General features: G+C 44.0%; 1 long non-coding RNA gene across 1 annotated transcript in view; it reads right to left on the bottom strand.

The window, feature by feature from the left end:
• The window catches only part of LOC106502121, a 31,773-nt gene extending 7,789 nt beyond the window's left edge, over positions 1–23,984 (bottom strand). Inside the window, exon 1 of the long non-coding RNA XR_001295713.2 lies at positions 23,695–23,984. This is a non-coding gene — a long non-coding RNA (uncharacterized LOC106502121). The remainder of the gene's footprint in view (positions 1–23,694) is intronic.

The raw sequence follows: 24,505 nt of genomic DNA, 5'->3' as shown, positions 1-24,505 counted from the left end.
GCCTCAGCTTAAATGTCACCTCCTCAGGGAGGTCTTCCCTGATCTTCCAAGCTTAGTTAGATGCCACCTCTCCTCTTATTTTATATTCTCATGTTATCCTCCATTTTCCTCCTTAACATTTATTATGATTAGACTTACAGGCTAATTTCTGTATTAGCCTGTGATGTATAGCTGCATTCTAGCGCTACAGTCCATGAGTTTGCACAGAGTCAAACACCACTGAGCACAGACGCGTGCACGCACGCTTGCTAATATGTGTCTGTTGTTTGTCTCTCCCCCGAGTCTAAGATCTATGAGACCTTAGTTCTCCTGCTCTTTATATGCCCCCAGCACCTAGCACAGGAACCGGGGCAACGTAGGTGGTAAAAATCACTCATTGAGTGAGTGGATGGTTGGCTGGATGAGTTTGTTGGTCTACAGTTTATGTTTGAGGATGAGCAGAATGTTTATTGAGGTGATGTGGGCTGAATTCCTACTCATCTCTCTCCTGCTTCCCTTTCCTTCCAGCTTACAGGTGCTTTAGCATATTGTTGTCTTTCACCCGGTCTTGTGATTGCTATTTGATTTTATACAAAAGTATTATTGGTAAAAAGAAAGGGTTAGTTTGGATTACAAACCATTCCTGATAAAAACCTTGAGTCCTTTTCTAGTAAGAGACTGAAAGATATTTTTCTTCATCCCCAGTGCAGCCCGACACAGCTAGGAGAGCAGACACAGCACTCTCTCATTCAGCTCTCCCCGACCCTCCCTTTTCAGGATTCATTTCTCTCTGGAGGAGCATTTAGGGGAGCCCTGCTGGCTGTTTGCTAAGACTGGAATCATCCCAACAAAGCAAGACTTGTTCACATTAGCTGCACAGGGGAGCAGCCAAGTCAAATAGACCCTCTCTCTGGGGCCATTAGGTAAAGCTCTGACCTACTCTCATCCCCTGCAGGCTAATTATCTAAACATCTATTGGGTAATTAATTCAAAGCTCCACCCACTTTGTTCTGATTGGTCTTCCATCTGTGTCCTAAACCTGTCTCTTGTAAAGTACTTGTGATGCTGTAGATTTTGCAGGCAGGCAAAGTCGCTTCAGTTGTGTCCAACTCTTTGCAACGCTATGGACGGTAGTCTGCCAGGCTTCTCTGTCCATGGGATTCTCCAGGCAAGAATACTGGAATAGGTTGCCATGCCCTCCTCCAAGGGATCTTCCCAATCCAGGGATCGAGCCCACATCTCTTACATTTACCTGCCTTGGCAGGTGGGTATTTTACCCTGATTTTAGCTGGACAAAACTCCTGAAAATTTAAGTGTCATTGTTGGAAACCTACCCAAGCCCATATAATTATGCACAGTCATCCTTTGGGTTCTTTTTGATAGCTGTAAGAATTTCCAGAATATCTGAAGTGGGCAAGGGTTAACTTCTTCTCTTACAACCTTACTACAGTTACATTGAAAGTGAACTTCAGGTCCAATTCCATCACAGACTTTACCTTTAACAGGCATGCAGTTAACAAACCGCTTATACCTTGTAATTGTAAACTTGGTAAAGTTCCAGCTCTCCAACTTCTTAACTGATCTGCTCGCATGTTACGGGGAACATTGTCTTGAGAATTAGATGACAAGGTTTCAGAGGCAGGATCCTGCTATTCCTATGCTTAGCAACCACATAACCTGCAACCCCATGCCCAGACACAGGCACCATCTCTGAAGGTGTAGGGTGAGCCTCATTTGACTCCTCTACCTCAATCATCAAGCAGGGAGAGTGTCACTTCAGCCAATCCCCTAATCTTGAATACCACTAATTTTACTAACGAAAGCCCATTTCTAACATCTGTTAGGTTGTTGGCCACAAATTTCACTAGTAAAACCCCTCTTTTGCTATTCTCTGTGCTAATTAGTAAGACACCTGAGCTTGGCCAGAGATACTGAAAACAGGGGAGATGTAGCAAGTATCTTGAGGTGTGACCCTTCTGATCAAGTGTTATGTCTCCCTAGGACTGTGAATCCCTACCTGCCTGCACCATCTAGAACTAAGCATCTTTAAGTAGATTACAGAATACCAAGGCTTTTTTAAAACCTGAGATCCATAAACACCCTGGGCTTCCATGAATAGAATTCAGGAGGCCCATGGTTGTGGGTTGGGGGGAATGACATCTTGACTTTTGTTGACCTCGGTATTTGCAAGCCCTGTAACTTCTCACCAACAGAAGTCAGATCTTTCCATATCACATGGCAGCTGCTATATACATCTTGAGATACCAACACTCCCTGTTTTTTTAGATTATTAAACCCACTAATAGGTTTTTTGTTAACTATATTACTCTATCACAATACCTTCTATACTGCTATGCCATATATTGATAGTCATAGTCTATTTTGATAACAGTTTGATAACTGTGTTTCCATAAAATTGGTTTACTTTGCAATATGATGCATTTGTTTTATGCATTTCTAAACATTAAGAAAAGGTCCACAACACAAAATTTCTGACCTGCCTGAGAAGCAGCTTGACAGGTCAGGCCTTCAGAACATCACTTTCCTGCTCAGTGTCTGAAACTTCACAGAATAGTGCCTAAGATTCTGGCCAGCTAGTAACACCTGATACTCAGGTGGCTTAAGATCATTGTGCCAAGGTAATACTCTCTGTTGCACTCTGGGTCCCCCAGAAGTAGACTCAGAGATGGAGATTTACGTACAGGAAATTTACTGGGGAGTGTCTTTGGGAACAAAACCTGTCCTGTTGGTGCATGCAAGGATGCAGGACTAGATAAGAGGGAGAGGTAGGGCTTCGGCGCCATCACAACGTAGCCTTAGCTCACCCCCGAGAGCTCTGGTGCTAGGCTGGTGCTTCAGACTTGTCCCCACTTGGCAGGGAGCTGGGCCTTTGTACCCCAACATCAGCCCATCCCTGGATGTGGGTGACCCTGGGGGAGTCAGGGCTCTCTGTCACCCATAAGCCTCCAAGGTGCCCAGCAACTGGGGAAATAAATGCTTCTGTCCTGGAGGGGTTCCAGCCGGCGCAGCACGACTCTCACTCCCCTGCATCCTCCCATGAACACTCACCCACGTGTGCTGTTTCCAAACCTCGCAACTGTCCTACAGGGTACGCACATCAGCCCCATTCTAGATTGTAGACCCTGACATTCAGAACAAGGCGGTGACGCACCTCCTGCCAGTGCTGTCAGTACCGCAGGCTGACACCTTCATTAAGTGTGGAACTTCAGGTTATATAACTCCATCTGTCCTCCAAACTAGAATCAGCGAACCAAGAAATGACTCTAATTTCACTCACTTTAACCTCTTCATCTCTGATCACCCTTGCCAGTTGCGCACCCCTGGTCCCTCGCCCCCACGCAATCACCAAGTGTTGGGTTTCTCATCAGTCTCCCACGCCCAGTCCTCACCTGCCTTCACATCTGTCTATTTCATTCCTCCCTTCCCCCCAGCACCTCCACTTTCACCTGAATTGCCTTAAGAGCTTTCTGGCAATTTTCTGTGTCCCATTCCCAGCCCCTCTTCTCTCTCTCTTCCTCCCTACCAGCCAGAGGGATGTTCCTCAAGCGGAACTGCTCAGGCTCCAGCTAAACTGAGCTACTCATTTTATCCCCATCTTTGCTCATGGTCTTCCCTTTGCCAGAAATGTCCTTCCTGCTCGCTGAGCACCTACCACATGTCCAGCACCGTGAAGGAAGGAGCAGTGATCGAGATGAACGAGGTTCTGCCTTCCAGGGCTTTCCTTCTATTGGAAAAGGCAGATAGTGAAAAAATCAACTTGATAATTGCAGATTCTGGTAGCTGCTAAGAAAGCTTCCAGGCCATGTGCCAAGAACAGATCACAGATGTGAGAGATACAGAGCTCCTTGATGTTTCCCTCATCCTTTAGTCTGGTGAGTATCATTTTCTGCCTTCACCATGATGGGAGACAAGCTCAAAAATCAGGAGCGCTGGGGAAGCACTGTGTGGCCACGTGAGCGGAGACCAGACATGTGAGCAGAGATCGGAAAGGAGCCCTACACTGAAGGAAAGCACAATCCAGGCAAAGGGTCCAGCGGGTGGCAAGCCTTGAGGCCGGTCAGAGCTGGGTATACTCCCAGGACACAAAGGAGCTGGGCAGAGGGGTCATGTACAGGCTGGTGTGAGATGAGCTGGAGGAATGGGTGAGAGACATACCTTCCCTCCTCAGAGGTCAGCCTGCGGACCTCACCTTCTAACTCATTATAAATGCAGGCACTTGTCCCCTCCCCAGACCTACTGAATTATAACTTGCATTTTAATAAGATCCCAGGCCATCCATATGTACATGAATATGTGGTTCAAAACTAGGCCATGTAGGACATTTCAGATCCTGAAAAGGAATCTTAAACCCTTTCTCCCTTTCTCTCAAGATCACTATCAAATGTTTATCCCTTTAGGAAGTTGTCCTGATTCCTACAAGCCATTGGGATTATATCCCTGTAGATGACAAAAATGCACTTGGGCTCAATTACTGGATCGCAGGCTCCTTGAGATGAGAGATTATATCTAAATCATCTTGCAATCTCCAAACCTCTCTGCAACACCTTGCCCATCATGGGTAAATTATCAGAAAAAAAATCACACAGTCACCTACTGGTGCACGTAAATTGAGTGATACCATATCAGACAGGCCTCTGAACTCTTTCCAGGAAAGTGATAGACTCTAACTACTGACTTGAGCAAAAATAGGAGGAATTTATGAGCTCCCAGAGCTGAAAAATAAAGGAGAATAGCTTCAGGCACAGTTGGATCCAGGTGTTCAAACAATGTACTCTTTGTTTTTCTTCATTTCTCTGCTTTCCTCTAGACTAGCGTCGCTCTTAGGATCAAGTCCAAGTATTGATAAAAATGACCACCAGCAGTCCTGGACCCATCTTGTGCCAGCCTATAAACCTAAAGAGAAGAAAACGCTCTTTCTTGATATTTACAACTCTTGTCTATCCTTTGGATCAAGTGTAAGACAGCACCACCTGAACCAAATACTGTCATCAGACAAAAAGGAGAAAAGATGCTGAGCAGAAGGAGAAGCCATTCACTACAGCCATCATGAGACAGAACTGCTGTGCTGTCTTTAAAAATCAGGGTGGAGAAAAATATTTATTAACCTGGGGAAAAATTCATAGACTCTTGCTAAATTAAAAAAAAAAAAGTACATTGCCAAACATTATTGTGAAATGATATCATTTGTGGGTATGAAAATACATTTTTATACTGTTTTATACGATAATAAGGAGGATCCATCCCAGTAGGCCCTGGTAGGATTAACATTTCTTTCTTTTTTATTTATTTTTTGCAATTTTCATATTTATATATTGAATGTGGACTGCACTTGCCATCATTAAGAAATATATTTTAAAATGAATGTATCTGTGATGGTTGATTTAGAGTGTCAACTTGGCTGGGCCTCAGTGCCCAGATATTTGGTCAAACATTATTCTGGATGTTTCTGTGAAGGTGGTTGAATGAGGTCAACACTGAAATCGGTGGACTTCGATTAAAGCAGATTACTTTCCATAATGTGGATTTGCCTCACCCAATCAGTTGAAGGCCTGACTGGAACAAAGACTAACCTCCCCTGAGTGAGACGAAATTCTGCCAGTACACGACCACTGGACTCAACCTGCAACCCTTCCTTGAGTTTCGAGCGTGTCAGCCTAACCTACAGGTTTGGGGTTTGCCAAACCTCCATAAACATGTGAGCTAATTCCTTAGAATATGTTCTCTTGAAAAACATATATCGGTTTTGTTTCTTAGAGCTCTGATTTGTACAGTATGGTTCTTGCCTTCCATTATTAAATCCCTGTCAAAAATCTTAGAGCCAGAAAGCATATGTTTGAGCCCTGGGCTGCCCCTTACCAGAAGGCTGGTCTTAGGCAAATCCATTGACCTCCATGAGCCTGGTTTCCTAGTTCACACGGAAATGACCATTCCAGCCTCGATGGCAGGGTGCGAGGGATAGCGCCAATGATTATTGTGGTGACAGTCCTTAGTATCATTTTCTCAAACCTGAGCTGCCAGTTACCTATTTTTGAAGATTAAGTCCTGCTGTGAAATTCTTTACCTTAGAAATCAGCGTGGAAAAAAAATAGAACAACAAAATCTCGAGCTGGGAGACTTGTCACCAATAAATAGATGAAAAGAACTGTCTGTTTTATCTTCACACTTAAAACACCTCCAGTGTCAATACATTTCCCAATCTCATTATTAGCATAGAGCACACTGATTTGTGTTTAAACCCAGCAAGACTTTGCTCCCACCAGGAAGGGACTCTCACTTCTCGGATCACCTCTCTGACTTTGTACTTTCTTTGTGTGCTGAACATCAAATGTGGCGTGAAGTGAGAAACACTTTAAACCCCCACACTCTGAATCATTGCACAGGTTCTAAAAGCACCAGAAAGGAAACAGTTCTTGCTCTTGATTTCAACTCATGCTCACTGGGGATGCCCGGAAAGGAATGCCTGCCTTTGTTCCAGATGCGGGTCTCATTGAAGACCCCAGTGGCCTTTCCTAAGGTCCTGCAAGCTGCCCTCAGGCTGCCCATGTTCTCTTACAGCCTCAGAGATGCTCAAGGTGACCCCTCAAGGCCTGTTAGTAACTGGAAAGTAGCCAAGACTCATTCTGTCCAGCCCAGGAATTCTCACACCTGTCAGTTCCAGCAACCCCTTCATAGAACAACAGATTGTAATGCCTCTTTTGCTGTGTTGAAATTAAATTCATAGATAATTTTACCTCCCTGCACACACAATTGAAGAAAAAAAATCAATAGAATGCCCTATCTATAATGAAAGAAGGAGGAATAAAAGAAAAGTAATTTAGAACAAAAATTAAAGTCAATAGGAATAAAACAAGATCCATGCTCTCAACCACTTAATAATTGGCTGAATGGTTTATGAGAACCTGTTCCCAGGCAACTCTGTAGGTGCTGAACAGTGAGGAAGACTGGCAGGAAGAGGGTTTTTAAATGTACGTAGTGTGTTAGTCTCTCAGTGGTGTCAGACTCTTTGTGACACCATGGACTATAGCCTGCCAGGCTCCTCTGTCCATGGAATTCTCCAGCCAAGAATACTGGAGTGGGTTGCCATTTCCTTCTCCATTGACATGTTTAGGGTGTGAGGTAACAGCTTAGCCCAGACCTCAGTGGAAGTCTTAATGAACTAATTAGATGCTTGCATCTTCTTGTGTTAATTAATTCAATATTTACTGAATGTTAACCGGGGGTAGGCGGGGAGGCAAGGGATCAAGCAGTTTCCTGGGAGATGGGAAATCAGCAGTGAACAAATCCTTCCCCATAGAGCGCCATCCCAGGCAGGGGGCATAAGTCTGAATGTAAGCGGGATGTGGCAATCAGGAGCTGATCTCCATGAAGAAACAGGGAGCTGGAGGCATGGTAGACACAAGAATAAAAACTAGGATATCACACATCTCAAAAGAGAGCCTTTGTACTTGGATAAGAGAGAGAGTTGTGGGCCACCCACCCAGTCTTGACCCTTGCCTAAATTTAGGGCTAGAATGCTTCATTGGAACATGAATCACCAGAAATACGTCTGGGTCTTAGATGATAACCCAAGGCTTCCCACATCTTGGCCCTTTGGAAACAGGCAAAATAAAACCCCCCAGGCAACCTTCCCACTGCCACCTCACCAACTCTATGCTCATTTTCTCCTTTGGACTCATTCCTTCACTGAACCTGTGCTCTCATGACACCCCTCAGAGAGGGCCTCTCTGTCCGCTGTACAGAAGAACACTCCTGCCCCCACCTTGTCACAACTCACCCTCTTACTCTGCCTCATTTTCCACTCATAGCTCTTTGAAGGTATGTCACATGTTTACTGACCAGCTTGTTTGTTTACCATCTGTCTCTCCTACTCTACACTTTTTTAGGGCAGGAGCTTTGCCTGTTTGGTTCACTGTGGTGCCTTCAGCACCTAGGACAGTGACTCACACACAGTAGGGTCTCAATCAATGTATATCAGATGTAATTTATATCCAGTGATGTGCTGGAGCCAGCTCACAATGGCTTGTGAGAGTCAGTTACACACATCTTGACCCAAATGCATGTTCAATGATATCATGAGGGTATCTTAAAATCTGCCACGAAGGGACCATTTACACTACAGAAATTGGCCAACATTATATCAGGACTTTTATCATTAAACAAAAATGCACATGTGCTATCAGAATATGTCTCCTTGATTAAAAGGGGTAGTTTCCATACAACTCCAAGGAAAACAAGTCATTTGAGGAATCCAAGGGACAGTTTCAATGCCAAATTGCTTTTCTGTCATAGGCTTAACAGCTGGGTGCTATGTTGCAAAGCCCCAAAGCCTGACATATATATTTTTTTCTCTTCACACCGTTACTGATATTAATGTACAAACACATTCTTAACGACACTAGAGCCATCTCATCTAAGGGTTGCCATTTTCCTTTTTTGCCCTAGTAATTAAAAAATACCAATTGCAATTCATTAAAATAGGGAAGTAGATAAATAGTTGTGATAATTACCGCATTTTTCTCTTCAGAGAAAACAGCAATACTGTATGTAGTCATTTTCGATAAATATAGAAAATAAGTAATTATTGCTGGAGCTATTCATTATGAATCTCTATTCCCAGTCTCACTTCTGTAAACACCATTCATTGTTTAAAATAATTATTTTGAAAGGGCTGGCCAAACTTCTCATTACTGGCTGACAAGCACCCTCTCAGATGGAGACACATGGATTAGCCTGGGTAGTTAGTTAGCTGGTTGTCTCAAAGCTGATTGTGAAAACAAGTTTGAAAAGATTACCTTTTCCACCATGGAAAAAGCCAAAAAGAGCAAGCAAAAGTTGGCATGTCTCTCTGTGTACCAGCCAGAGACAGCTGCAGCTTCAGAGATTTAACTAAGAAATGTGCAGTGGATGAATGTTTTGGGGTTGACTTTGTGTCCATTCAGTCCACAAGTGCTTCCTTCATGTCTATCCTTGATTGAACCATGCTTCTCAGAAAGTCTGGACCTGATGGAAAATAAATTCCACTGGATTCGAATGGAGCCATTAACATCTCCCTTTTGGGGCCTGAAACATTTATTTGCTTTAAAATACACACACTCATCTCAGTTCTATTAGGAGGCAGAGCCAGCTCTTACCTGGGAGGGAGATTCATCAGCCACTCTCTCCCCCTTCCTGAATGCTGCCTCCTCCCTCAAAGCAGGACTGAGCTGCTGAGAGATAAGAGAAGGGATGAGGGGAAAAGGGAGGGGAATCCCATGGACTCCACACTTCATCAGCTGGTGGGAGAAGCCCTGAGACCATCTTGGGGTGCTAAGTCATGACCAACCCCAAACCCCTGCTCCCTCCCCAAACTCAGGTTTTTTATCTAAGCTTTCACACTGTCAATGATTGGAGAAAGATTACTGGTGTAATATCAAGACTTGGGTCTAAATCCTGGCTCTGTCACTTGGGCAAGTCTCTCTCCCTGTCTAGGTCTTAGTTCTTCATCTGTTTCAGAGGGTAGGTTGGACCAGTAGTTCCCAGATAGGGTACTGCTCCCTGTGGAGCATTTCAAGATCTGTGAGAGCATATTTGATGAGCGCAATAACTGGGGACACCATCGGTAGGAGCAGGCATTGGCAAGCATACTAGATGTCCTGCCACGCTCAGAGCAGTCTTTTACAATGAAGAATTATTCCACATCCTGTGGGACTTTCAAAGGCCCCACTGTATATTCCTGTGTCTATGTGATCTCTTAAGGTGACTTTGCTTCTCCAGATTTCACTTCCCTCATCTAGAGCTGAGAAGTATTGTTCTCTTGGTCCAGGACCGTGTAGATGTTGTACTCTGTGATAATGATGAAAATAAACATGTTTATTCACAACAAGTCTTTCTTGAGCACCAACAATGTATCAGCTACTGAGTTGCATGCTTGCACCCAGCACTGAGCCAGACATGGGTCTTGTGTGTATGAGGTTCATAGTCCGGTGTATTCAAATCTGCAGTCCTAGAAAGGATATTACACTCCCGGATTATCAACATTCAATCTCCATTTATTGGCTTCCCATTAGGTGCCTGTCACTGAGATAGTACTAGAGATTCTGTGAGAGATAAGATAGATCCTACTCCTAAGGCATTCAGTGTGAGCAGGGGTGATGAACAAGTAAACAATAAGCCAGCCACACGGTGCAGTGTGATAAATCCTATGTTACAGGTTCGTGAGCTACATGATAAGAGCTACCATTTATCATTCACTTCCTAAGTGTCAGGCCTAGGAGAGTTACTTGGCTTGCATCATGTCCTTTTAGTCTCACAACCACTTCACAAAGTAAGCCAGCATGTGTGTGCCACTGTTTCCATTTTTACCATTTTCACTTAACACCTGTTCTGTATTTACTCAGTGTTTTTAACTGACTCAATTCATTAAATCAGCCCTTGTCCCAAGTAATGATATCTCTGAAATCATAAGACTGGTGATCTAGTTTTCTGTGAATATCTGTATTTTTTCTAATACCTATAAAAATAAGTGTGTTACAATTTAAAGTTTGTAACTGGATACCATCTAAATCATCTTGGTTATCAGACGTTGGGAAATACTGGGTATGCAGGTCAGGGCAGGGAATACTGGGTAGGTAAGTCAGAGCAGGGAATGCTGGGTAGGTGAGTCAAAGCAGGGAATGCTGGGTAGGTGAGACAAGGCAGGGAATGTTAATTATTGCAGAAACAACATGGTCTAGGTTTATTCATTGTCATGTCACCATTTTACGTAGGTGATGGGCAGGTGGGGATTCTCCACAAAGTCAATCCAGGACCCAGGCTTTTTGCATCGAAAGGTTCCATCATTTCCTGGAGCCTCAGGGCCACCATTGGATTCTCTGTATCCAGCTGGCAGATAAGGGAAGGGAGAGCATCGTATCTCATTGGTCAGAATTCATCCACATGACCCCACCTAACAGCATGGGACACTGAGATGGGAGGTTTACCCATGGATCCAGGAGGTGAAGGAAAACAGGTATGGTGAAGATCCAGCATGGTCTCTGCTACCCAGGTGGCACGGTGGTAAAGAATCCTCCTGCCAATGCAGGAGATGCCAGAGACACAGGTTCAATCCCTGGGTTGGGAAGATCCCCTGGAGGAGGAAATGGCAATCCACTCTAGTATTCTTGCCTGGAAAATTCCATTGACAGAGGGTCCTGGTGGGTTACAGTCCCTGGAGTTGTAAAGAGTCAGACATGATTGAACAACTGAGCACAGCACACACACACATATACACACACACACACACACACACACACACACATGCACATACACACTGCTATACTGCAGTAAAATTCCTCCTTGAGAAGCACTAAGATACACATTTCCACTTTGCACTCTAAGTTAACTGCCTTAGCTTATACAGGTATCAAGCAGTAAAGCTTAGACTCTAGCCCAAGTCAAGGCTGTGATAAAGCCATCACCTGTGTGCTGAATGAGGATTCTCACAGCTCTCTCTCTGCTCAGAATTCAGTCCTGAGCTACAGGATTGCACAGCAGAACTTCCACAGAGGTCCTCATCTGGCTGTCCCACAGACACCTCTAACAAATGGGTTCTGAACCCAGGCCGTCATTCCTCGCCACCCCCAACCCTGGCACCTTCTCCTCCTGAATTCCCCATGTCAGTAAATGAGTCCATCAATCAAGCCAGAAAACTACATCTTAGCCTAGAATTCTCCCAGCACAGAATGCTTTCAGCTGCAAGTAACAGAAAACCTAACTCCAAATACATTAGACCACTAGGAAGTGCTCCATTTCATATAAAAGCAAGGCCCACAGATGCAGCAGCTCTAGGACCGGTTAATGTGGGGGAGCAAACACGGTGCGGAGGACCCAAGTTCCTCTGCCTTTCTACTGGGCCACCCTCAGGCTCTTGACTCCGTCTCTTAGCCCAGCTCCCCACATTCTCCCAAGATGCTTTCCCTGGTTCCAAGTCACACAAGCGGAGAGCAATGTCTGGAAGCGGGAAAGCGAAGTTTCCCCTCACCATTCTCTTCTAAAGAGCAAAGAAACCCTCCACAGAGGTGCCCCACACCTGTGAAGGATGTGATCTCCTTCACATCCCACTGGCCAGGATTTTGTCCCATATCCATCCCTAAGCCCGTCATGGGCAAAGGGAATGGAATCTTCACAACAGCTGAGATTAGCAATGATTCACTTTCTGGGGTCCTGTAGAGACCCTCTCTCTCGTCACACTGGCCACCTAATACCAGAACCAAGATGGTGCTCTTTGGGCAAGAAAGATGAGGCAGCGGATAAGCAGCATACAGCATCTGCACAGTGCCTTCTTCCTTACCCCAACACCCAACCGATCACCACCAGCCTGCCAATTTCACCTCCTTCATTTCTCTTGGTTCCGTGCCTGGCTTCTGGTCTCCATCTAGGCTATCATAATTCAGAGCCTCTGGCAATTTCTACCAACAGTGAATAAGTTTGTTAACATATAAATAAACACTTCTTAAATGCTAAAAAGTAAAGATTCTTTCTGTTAAATGGTTTGTACTGTCAATTTGTTCCAGCAAATCTTTTCCTTAAAGAGATAAAAAAGATGAATTATCCCAGTTTTTGCATAAGTTAAAAAAAAATCTCCAAAAATGAGACACCAGAATTAATAGGTTGGTACTGGATTTGATGTTCTCTGTTTCTAGAAATAATTGTGACTAAAATTATTATAGACTCTGATTTCTGAAGATGCATTAATTAACATTTTTTAAAGTGGTTCATGGGAGAGCATTTAGATCATAGATACTGGTAGCTAACTACCATTTGAAACACGATCACAGAAACAGAAATATGTGTGTATTGTACATATCCAAAACCAAACTGACTATTTTCCAATCAGAAAGTGCTTCTACCTACAATTACATTATGATATGTTTAATGATCACTACTTCTTCCAGTTGCCCAGACCAAAAACCCTTTTGTATTAGTTATATATCATGGCATAACCAATTATCCCCAAACATAACAGTTTGAAACATATATGTATTATCTCTCCATTTCTGTGGGTGAGCAATCTGGACATGGCTTAGCTGGGCCCTCAGCTTCAGGGTCTCTCATAGGTTGTAATCACAGTATCAGCAGGCGCTGCAATCTTAAGTCAAACCTCAACTGGGGAAGGACCCACCCTGAGCTCATGCGGTTGTTGACAGGATCTAGTTCTTCATGGGCGGTTGGTCTGAGGGCTTCAGTTCCTCACTGGTTGTTGGCCAGGGGCTACCCTTGGATCCTTGACATGTGGACCTCACAAGTAAGGCATCTTGCTTCATTGAAGGGTGCAAGCTGAGAGGGCAATAGTAAGAATCTGCCAGCAAGAGGAAGTCACAGTCTTTTGTAACCTAATCACAGAAGTGCCATTCCATCAACTTTGCCATATCCTAGTCATCAGAAGCAAGTCACCTGGTCCAGCCTTGACTCAAGAGGAACGGAGTTATACAGAGATGTGACAGCCGGGAGACAGGGGTCTTGAGGAGCCATGTCAGAAGCTGGCTGTCTCCCCTTGGAATTCTCCCCAGTTTCTCTCCTTCTCTCACACCTTTGCTAGAGAAGACTCCTGAGAGTCCCTTGGACAGCAAGGAGATCCAACCAGTCAATCCTAAAGGAAATCAACCCTGATTACTCACTGGAAGGACTGATGCTGAAGCCGAAGCTCTAATACTTTGGCTACCTGATGCAGTGAGCTGACTCATTGGAAAAGACCCTGACGCTGGGAAAGATTGAGGGCAGGAGGAGAAGGGGGCAGCAGAGGATGAGATGGTTGGATGGCATCACAAATTCAATGGACATGAGCTTGAGCAAACTCTGGGAGATAGTGAAGGACAGGGGAGGGACGATGGAAATGTGTTCTCTCCTTTTAAAAACCCAGTACAATAAGCAAAAATTTTATTTAAAGATTTGCAAAGATTCCATTCTACCTATGCACAGAGGTGTGGATTCTGTTGGTTGCTTCATTGGGCTCCCAAACTGAGCCTGTCAGAGCTCTGACTCCCCACTACCCCCAAAGCAGATGGGACAGAGAGAGGAAAAAGCCTCATTTCAGCCCCCAAATTCTAGGGTGGTCTCTAATTTAGCCTTGAAAAACCACACAACATGGGCTCCTGGGCTAAAACTACAGGGGATATTCTGCCAAGGGAGACCTCAACTCCGAAGACCCTGCCCATCAACGCACAGACCATGGTCATGGGTGGACAGCAATGGAAGGCAGCCCAGGACAGAAGGAACTGGCTGTATTTTCTTGCCTAATGACCAATGGCTATGAGGCTCAAGGGAGTCTTTGTAAAGCAGAACTTCTCAAACTTTTCCACAACAGTATCCCTCAGGGCAACTAAAAATGATTACTCAATCTTGGGGGCTTCGGGAAAGGAGGGGCACGGTGAGGGGGGGTAGGTATTTTGGGGGCGATATCTCATCTGAAGCTTACCAGGAAGACAAAAACCAATCTGCTAATTTTAATTTTCTCTTTAAAGTCACCTACATTTCACATTTTCCTCACTAATACAGCTGCATCTGATTCTTAATACAAAACAAATGCCTTAAATTATGTTTCCTAAAAACTTCCGCCTTTTTTTTTCAGTCAGTGCTAAAGTACCAAGGCTAAAGTTCCGAAAAATTGGGGCTGAATTGACGGAGTATATGCTGCATAGCAGATTCAGAACCCAGGCAATATCTTTGCATGGCTTTTGAAAATTCAGATGCACATAAAGACGTGGGTTGCAGAAGTTAGATGGCAGATGGTGGCAGGGAAGTCACAGGGACAGTGCTGCTGTAGCAGGGTAGGGATGGGGGTGAAGCCTCCTGCACCTCTTTGGGGCTCCTATCCCAAGGCCGTCTGTGAACATCCTCTTACTGAGAGGGCCAGAAGCTTGGGTCAAACGATAGCTCTAAGGTCTCTAATCCCAGTCTCTGTTTTTGATGGCTGTTTTTACCTTGGAAGAGAGACAGTTTTCAAAAGAAATTTTCCATGAACAAAGACTGATTCTTTTGTTCCTGTTTTATCACAGAGACTATAACTTTTGTCACCTGTAAATGATTCAGTCTTCACCTTCAAAGATTCAGTCTTCCTGATCAACTGCAGTCACCCATATCTCAAATTTCATTGTCATGGGATCAGTCTTATCATGGCTGGTAAGAGCAGTAAGATAATATAAAATCTGCACTCATTCAGGCTTTTAAAAATATCTGCTAAGTAAAGGAAACTTGGGAGGGGCAGTAGCCTTTATCTTGGGTCCAACACTGAATAGACATTTTTACCCTTTGTCTTCATGTTAACTTAATCTTTCACAAAGAAGAGGAAGTCAACCCCAAATCCTATCCCTGAAGACTGGGACTGTCTCTTCCCCTGACAAAGGCAGCAAACATCTGTGCAAAAGTCTTACTTAAAGTCACTCCCCATTTTCATGTCGGATGGAAAAAGATGAGCAGCCAAACAGTTTTTGTTTCTGCCCTTTTCAGTATTCCACTGAATGCAATGAGAAACCGAGAGAAACTTTCCAATGTGCGATGCTCACAGTGAAAGAGGCAGGACTTGCTGGGGAGTTCAGGGTGAGAAATAACCTGGAGGCAGGCTACCTCTGCTATCTTTTTTGCTCGTCACAGACTTGACCTTGTCTTTGCAACACATTTGCACCTTTCCCCCTAATTAATTCTATGCTGGCTCAAATGCTAAAATACCAGTTGGACTGAAAATGCTTCACTAGTTACTACCTGACACATTATAAATTTACACTCTTCTACATGAGGTCCTGCAGTGCAGCTTCTGAGTCTGAACCCTGGAGTTGTCTGCCTGAGTGGGAACCCCACCCAGCTCTACCAGTCTCTGGCTGTGTGACCTTAGCTATGTGCCTCAGTTTCCTTATCTGTAAAATGGGCTAACAATCATGAGGATTTGAATAAGTTTGTGCGTACAGAATGCTCATGCCTGGCAAGCAAGGAGTGCTGTGTGTGAGCTGTTCCTTCATTTCACTGTATCTAAGATGCCATCAGTTACAAGAAGCACCACTGTTTCATGTACAACTAAGAAAGAAAAAAAAATGCTGCCAACTAAAATATGACCCAGTGCTTTAGCTCTTAACATTTTTATTTTAGCCTTATCAAAAGTGCTTATTTAGACATATTGCATGTGGCCCTTGGGCACACCTGAGAGGAAAGTATAACTGAAAGAAATTGGTTAAGTTATTCTCAAAACCCGAATCTTAGTGATTTTCAACTCAGTGCTGTCAGGGTTCATGTTTTCAACCCAAAGTTGCCCTGCAGGTGATCAATGGCATCGACGAGAGAGTGTTTCTTCCAAGGGTGCCACTCTCTGAATGCGATCAGAGGTAATGACAATGACAACCAAGTCATGACTTTGTGTCAATGACAATAAGACACTGATCATAAGGCGTCCAATCACACAGCTGCTAAAAGTATGTGCAGAGGGGAAAGCGGCAGCATCTTGGAATCAGCAAAAATATGTGAACAGTATTACATTCTCGTTATAAAAAAAAACAGACAAAGCATACTAGAAATGATTGAATCATCAAAGTCTATGCCTTCATCTAATTGTAAAGAACTGTGAACCCTGGTCAAGATCTCAAGCACTTGTGTAAAAGTATCTTTTGAGCACAAGCAATTTGTCATTCCATGAGGGCAGTTTTCAGCTTGGCTACTTAATTTTGACCCAAATCAGATGCATATAAATCTTTACCAAAGTTTCTCTGGATGGGCAAGTCACAAGTCATTGTTTAAACTGAGATGTAATTGACATGTAACGTATCAGTTTCGGGAGTACAATATGATTCAATATTTGTTAAATACATTGTATTTCACAATACTGTGTATATATTATGAAATAATCACAATAAGTCTAGTTAATATATAAATTTTTTCTTATGATGAGAACTTTAAAAATTACTCTCACAGCAGCTTTCAAATATATAGTACATTATATCCCCATGACTTACTTAGTTTGTAACTGGAATTTGAATCTTTTGATCCACTTCACCCATTCATCCCTCCACTTCTACTGCTTCTGAGCTGCTTTTTGTTCTTGCTGCTTTTTTAGATTTCACATATAAGTGATATCATCCTTATTTTTATTTGTCTTTCTCTGTATAACTTATTTCACTTGGCATAATGATCTCAAGATCCATCTATGTTATTGCAAATGGGAAAGATTTCATTCTTTTTTATGGCTGAATAATATTCCATTGTAAATATACAACAAAATTCTTTATCCATTCATCCATCACTTAGGCTGCTTCTGTGTCTTAGCTATTGTAAACAGTGCTACAATGAATGTGGGGTGCATATATCTTTTCGAATTAGTATTTTTAATTCTTTCAGATAAATACTCAAAAGTGGAATTGTTAGATCATATGGTAGTTCTAGTTTTAATTTTTTGAAGGACCTCCATACTCCATACATGGTTTTTATTTATTTGGCTATTTCGGGTCTTAGTTGCAGCATGTGGGATCTAGCTCCCTGACCAGGGATTGAACCTAGGCCCTGGACCACCACAAAGTCCCTGATTGTGGTTTTTACTTCATTTCCCTGATGACTAGTGATGTTGAATACCTCTTCATATACCCATTGGCAATTTGTATGTCTTCTTTGGAGAAGTGTTTATTCAAATCCTCTGCCAGTTTTTAAATCAGATTGTTTGCTTTTTTGTTATTGAGTTGTTTGGATTCTTTATTAACCCTTTAATAACAGTATTTGCAAATACTGTTTTCATTTGTTGTTCAGGTGTTCAATTATGCATTTGAAGGAAAAGGAAACAAGCAGTGTTGATTCTCTTCAGATGGTCTCATCTCTTTTTCTTCTCTGGGTTTGCCCAGAGCACCCCTAAAATGCAGCCAAACAGTGGTTCTCAAATCCAGTGGCTATACAGTCACTTGGAGAGACTGGTAAAAATGTAGATACAAAGACCCACTCAGGAATTGGACTAAAACAGCCTCTGGAAGTGAGCCTCAAGAATCTGCATTAAAAAAAAAAAAAAACTGGTCCCTCCCCATAATTCCAACGCAGCCTAAATTTGAGGGTCACATCTCTAGAAAAAATCATGGTAGGAAAAAATGGGCAAGAGATGGGGAAAATGCCATGGGGAAGGGGAGCATAAGAAAAAGTTGTTTCTACAGAGCACAGTTTCCAAAAGTGGCTCTTTTCAACACCTTTTAAAGTAATATGTTGACTTTATAGTGCTGTTAAAATGAGATGAAAGCCAAGGAGAAATCATGGAAAGGGTTGAGCTTTAGGTGCTTTCTGCCTCCACCCAAGGTCCAATCCCAGCTGTGTTGAACAATTGGGAAGTACGCTGGCCCACCAGGGAGGAGGGCAGGAGCGCAGGCCAGCAGCGCACTGAGATCCTGGGACACCTGGCCCCTTTCTGTCCCTCCACTCTACCACATGCAGCGTCCCTCTGAAGCCTGGAATCCTCGAGAGTGGAGTGTGCCTGCCAGGGAAATCAGGATAATGTGACCACCTAGCATGGCCTGGAAAATGGCAACCAACTGGTCCGCCTGTTCAGAAATTACTGCAGCAATGGCGGTGGCGGGGGACGTCTTTAAGGAAAATATAGAGTCCACTGTAAAATAGTTTAAAGTGTATTTTTAACTACTGAAAATCCCAGCAGCCTTACAAGCTAATTATTTCCATTTATTTATAAATGGTATAGGGGGGGAATGTCTTTAAGGAAAATAAAATATAGAGTCCACTGTAGAATAGTTTAAAGTGTATTTTTAACTACTCAAAATCCCAGCAGCCATACAAAGTAATTATTTCCATTTATTAATAAAGGCCTTCTCATTTAATTCTGATAAACCCATATAATGTTTACATAGTCATAATCACAGCATGCGCCCGCGCATGCACACACACACACATAGTTTTGAGCATCTTTTTTGCTCTTAATATTATTCTCTAAACTTTTCTTCATGTCTTATAGACACCATGTAATTTCAAGTAACAGCAGGTCATCTTTTATCGATAGGCCAACAGGTACTCAACCAAATTCTACGGCTTCTTCGAGTTGCTCACTGTTACAGGCAAAGCTGTGATGAAAATCTTTTGCATATGTCATATTCTGCACACCCACTGCTTGAGTGATTGTCATTTTCATTTCTGCCCTGTGGAAGAGAGACCTTTCCCTGGAGCCTCTCACAAACTGCTCCCTTGCTCACTGGGTAACATCATTAAGGTACCGAGCTTGAGATGGCAACATTATCCTGGATTATCTGAATGGGTCCGAGGCAAAAAACATCCTGAAAAGAGGGAGGGAAGGTGATTTCCCGGGCAGTCTGGTGGCTAAGACTTCAGCTTCCAATGCAGAAGGTGCCAGTTCAATCCCTGCCAAGGAGCTAAAACCTCACACGTGGCCAAAAACCAGAACATGAAACAGTGGCAATGTTGTAACAAATTCAGTGAAGACTTCTATTTTTAAAGGGAGGATACAGGATGGGAGTTAGGTGGAGGAGATGTGACTATAGAAGCAAGAGGTTGGAGGGATGTGAGAACAGGGTCCTGAGCTGAGGAATGTGGGTGACTTGTGGAAGCTGGGGAAACAAATGCTTCTGGGAAGGATCCAGAAAGAACTCAGTCTGCCAACACCTTTATCATAGACTTCTGGTCACTAGAACTTTTAAGAGACTAGATCTGCACTGTTTTAAGCCACTACATTTGTTATAGCAGCAGGAGGAAACAGATACATGTACTTCTGGGGCTGGAGCCGGACAGGCACAAAAACCAGTAATAAGAGTGGTAATAAAAGTACTGACTTCCTTCGAGGGCTTACTTTCTCTGCTTGCTTACTTACTTGCTTGTCCTGCACATCAACCTAGAGCCTCACAACTCTGTGAGACGGGTGTCGTCATCCCCACGCGCCAGACATGAACCTGAGGCTCACAGAGGTTGAGGAACTTTACAAGGTTGCACAGCCTGTGAGCGGTGGAGTCAGGATTGAGACTTAGTCCAGAGTCTAGCAAAGATGATGCACGCATAACACCTGTCCAAGGTGCTCGGTTACAGACAGATGCAAAACAGCCAATCTCAGCCTCCCCATGGATTCCAGGGGACTCTTTCCTTAATAAGGGGGCTAGATTGGCCAAATGGTAGCGGGGCAAGAGGGTGGTGTGGGGGACCCAGACCTGGATGAAGACTTGGGTAGATTCTTCCAGATTCTGCTCCAGAACTTGCTGGGCATCACTTTTTCCTAATCAGACAGAGGTTCCCGGTAGACGTCCTGTCTCCGCAGCTCCTCTTTGGTGATTCTGACATCTCAAAGCCAGCTCCACCCTCTCAAGCTTTTAGCACCTTTGTCTGTAGGGGAAGTCTGAGAAATGCTGCAAATTCCACCAGCCCAGTGCTCTTAGAGGGGTGCGTGGTGTGGTCTCTGCAGGCTCTGAACTCTAAGAGTTCCTCTCACTGAACTGAGCTTCTTAGAGCCATTGGCCACTGCAAGCAACTGTGTGTGTGTGTGGAGCGCCACCTAGTGGTGTTCAGGGTCCCCAGCATTTCTTCTCAAACCTGATTAAGAGGAAGGGGCCTGGAGTATCTCCCTTCCTCTGAGGTCACTCCAGGGAGGCTTGGGTGACTTAAGAGCAGTGGTCCCCAAAAACTTTTTGGCACGAGCCAAAAATCTGGAAGTCAGTTGTTCCATGAAACGGGGGCGGGGTGGTTTCAGAGTAATTCAAGCGCATTATATTTACTGTGCACTTTATTTCTATTATTATTAGATCAGCTCCACCTCAGATCATCAGGCATTAGATCCCAGAGGTTGGGGACCCCAGATTTAGAGGGTCCTCGTCCCTCTAGGATTCCAGGACCCTTCAGAGAAGCTCAAAGCCTGCTGTGTGTTGTGCTGTGTGTGCTCGCTCATGTCTGATTCTTTGGGACCCCTTGGACTGTAGCTTGCCAGTCTCCTCTATCCATAGAATTTTCTAGGCAAGAATACTGGAGTGGGTTGCCATGCTCTCTTCCAGGGGATCTTCCTGACCCAGGGGTCGAACCCACGTCTCTTGCATCTCCTGCATTAGCAGGGGGATTCTTACCACTGTGCCACCTGGGAAGCCCCAAAGCCAGCTGCTCCCCTGAAAACCTGTCAGCTCACATTGAGACGGTTGCATCCTGGCTCTGCCTGGCAGCCCAGATGCAGGCTCTGGGTTGAGATACAGAATCATGCTTTTTGTCATTTCTCAGTTCCATGGCCTGAAAGAGGGTGGGGAAGGTATCTATCTTTTGGAGTAGGAATTGGCATCTCTTTTCAGTGTGAAAGGAACTAATAGAGGAAAGTGAATTTTAAAAAGTGAATTTTAAAATCTGTATTGAGAATACAGATTACTTGACAACTTAGATAAAAATGGGCCAATTCCTTGAAAAACACAAATAACTACAACTCACTCAATATGAACTAGATAATTTGAATATGCCTACAACTGTTAGGGCTTCCCTTGTGGCTCAGCTGGTAAAGAATCGCCTACAACGTGGGAGAGCGGGGTTTGATCCGTGGGTTGGGAAGATCCCGTGGAGAAGGGAACAGCTACCCACTCCAGTATTCTGGCCTAGAGAATTCCATGGACAGTCCATGGGGTCACAAAGAGTCGGACACAACTGAGAGACTTTCACTTTCACAACTGTTGAGGAAATTGAAAATAAAAAACTCCCTCTCAACCTAAACTATACACTTAATACAAAAATTAACTCTAAAATGGGTCATGGACTTAAACGTAAAACATAAAACTTTCAGGAAAAGACAGGAGAAAATCTTTGGGATTTTTTTAGGCTAATTTAAGAGCCCTCCTCCCTCCAGGTAATTCTAATGTCCACTCTTCTGCCTCAGTTGACAAATTCTGCCAATAGACAGAAGCCACTGATTCACAAACAAGTAGATACATCTGGTTAAAAACTATCAAAAGCGTCATTTAACCTCTCTAATGATCAAAAGAAAGTCGACATAAAAATAGTAACTGAAGGAGTTCCCTGGGGCCCTAGTGGTTAGGATTCTGGGCTTTCACTGCCATGGCCTGTGTTCAATCCCTGGTCAGGGAGCTGAGATCTCGAGTACCACGTGGCACAGCCAAAAAAAAAAAAAAGTCAAATGACCAAATTTACAAGTAAATCAAACAGAAGTTAATAATTCATGCTTCCCCTTTCACACAGGTAGGATAACCAATGGTCCCATTTGCCCAGGACTAAGGGCATTCCCAGAATTGAGGACTTTATGTACTATGCCAAGTCAATTTGATAAATCTACACAAGCCTCATGGGATCAGTATAATTACTGCTTACTCTCTGCTTTCCCCATTAGACAGAGATCCACAGGGGCAGGACCCTGTGCATCTTATAGCCTGGTCCATATCTTTGTATATCATACATGCTCGACCAGTATTTGGAGATGGAAGACAGAAAGGCAGGAACAGAGTGAAAGAGAGAAGGAAGGGGAGAGAGGAAGGCAGACAGACACTTGCTGGGCAGCCTCCCCCTCACATTACTCCACCATCAGACACACACCATGATCGCAGTTCTGGCTGCATCACAATATAGCTACTTATTTATAGGCCTATCTCCCTCAATTAGGCCTGAACCCCTCCTGTACGTGGACTGTATTCTACACACTGTCGTATCATCAAAGATGCCAAAGCTTAGAGGTTAGGAGAATCAGTGTTGAGTTCAGGCTGCCTGGGTTCATATCCTAACCCTACGGATTATCAGCTGGGACCTTTGACAAGCTGTTTCACCTTTCTCTACCTCAGCATCCTCATCTGGAAAACTAAATGTGGAAAGAATAATACAGGACCTACCCTCATGGAGTTGCGAGAATTTTACATGTGTTACTGCATGTATGCCGTTTAGAATGGTGCCTGGAATTCTATCTAGAGCATTCAATGCCATAGCTAGAATTGTTACTAAGGGAAGGGAACCCACAAACCCCACTTAAAGAACTGAAGTGGCCTCATGGCAATCAGGAGCCTACAGGTGACTGTATTTTCTGGTTGGTGGATAGACGGCAGTCTCTCTGACTACTTCCAAAAGGTCAACAGGAAACTTTTCAGGTTTGGGAGGGCAATGAAGGAAGGCTCCAGGCTGACATGGGGCTTCCCTTGCCCACGTCCCTCCTGCATGTGTCCGCTACTCACTGTACCATGAAGGCCAGGTACCCCAGTGCCTCTGGTGTCCTCAGAGCACCTAGCCTACATGTGCACCTCCACGTGTATTGTCACTTGAAGGGGGCAAGGGGCTCTCAGTGGAAAGTCAGATCTAGGTGACTGAATCCTTCAGTTCATCACTGAAAGCCCAGAACCTGGTTTCCAGCACAGAGCAGGCACTCTGGAACTACTTGTTAACAGACTAATTTTAATAACCATAAATTTTTTTTTAACTAAGTATATGTGTATAACTGAGTCACTTCGCTATATAGCAGGGATTGGCACAACACTGTAAAACCACCACACTTTAATAAAAAATAAAATTTAAAAAATTCAACAAAGTTTAAAAACTGGTTGAAATGAAAATAAAGTTAAGCAGATAATATTTATCAAGTGCCTCCATGCAGAGGCAAAATGGGTACTGCACAAATGTAAAACCTCAAACCTCAAGCCTCACAGGTTGACATTTAACTGGGCATTCTTGCATCCGTTATTTCATTTGACACACCCACCCCCCACAAGTCTATGAAGCAGGTAATGAAGATATTATCTTTGATTCACAAACCTTTTCAAGTCCCAGTTGTCTGTCGGTGCCCAGATCCACATCACCTCTGGTCCTGCCCTTGACTGTGTGTCTCCTCTCCAGGTCCTTCCTGCTGGGTCATGAACCAGGAAGCAGAATGGCCGTGAACCAAACTATTCCATCAGGATGTACCCAAAGGACTTGGAAACTTACGTCCACACAAAAATGTACACGCTGGTGTCTATGGAGGCTTTGTTCGTAATCACTAAAACCTGGAAGCAACCAAGATGTCCTTCAGCAGGTGGAGGAACTCATAAACTGGTACATTCAGACAATGGAATACTGCTGCTGCTGCTGCTAAGTCGCTTCAGTCGTGTGCGACTCTGTGCGACCCCATAGACGGCAGCCCACCAGGCTCCCCCATCCCTGGGATTCTCCAGGCAAGAACACTGGAGTGGGTTGCCATTGCCTTCTCCAATGCATGAAAGTGAAAAGTCAAGGTGAAGTCGCTCAGTCGTGTCCGACTCTTAGCAACCCCATGGACTGCAGCCCACCAGGCTCCTCCAACCATGGGGTTTTCCAGGCAAGAGTACTGGAGTGGGGTGCCACTGCCTTCTCCAAATGGAATACTATTCGGTACTAAAAAGACACAAGCCATCAAGCCATGAAAAGACGCAGAGGAACAGTGAATGGGTAATATTACCAAGCAAAGGGAGCCCATGTGGAAAGACCCTATCCTGGGGTCTTCAGTCTTTGTTGTGGCTGCAGGATATCTTTTTTCAGTTGCAGTATTTGAACTACTAGTTGCGGCATGTGGGATCTAGTTCCCTGACCAGGAATCGAACTCCCTGGA

Source organism: Capra hircus, chromosome 5, assembly GCF_001704415.2.
Source record: "Capra hircus breed San Clemente chromosome 5, ASM170441v1, whole genome shotgun sequence".
Classification (NCBI taxonomy): Eukaryota; Metazoa; Chordata; class Mammalia; order Artiodactyla; family Bovidae; genus Capra; species Capra hircus.
The sequence above is the reverse complement of the archived record's forward strand: the minus strand, read 5'-3'. Positions and strand labels throughout refer to the sequence as shown.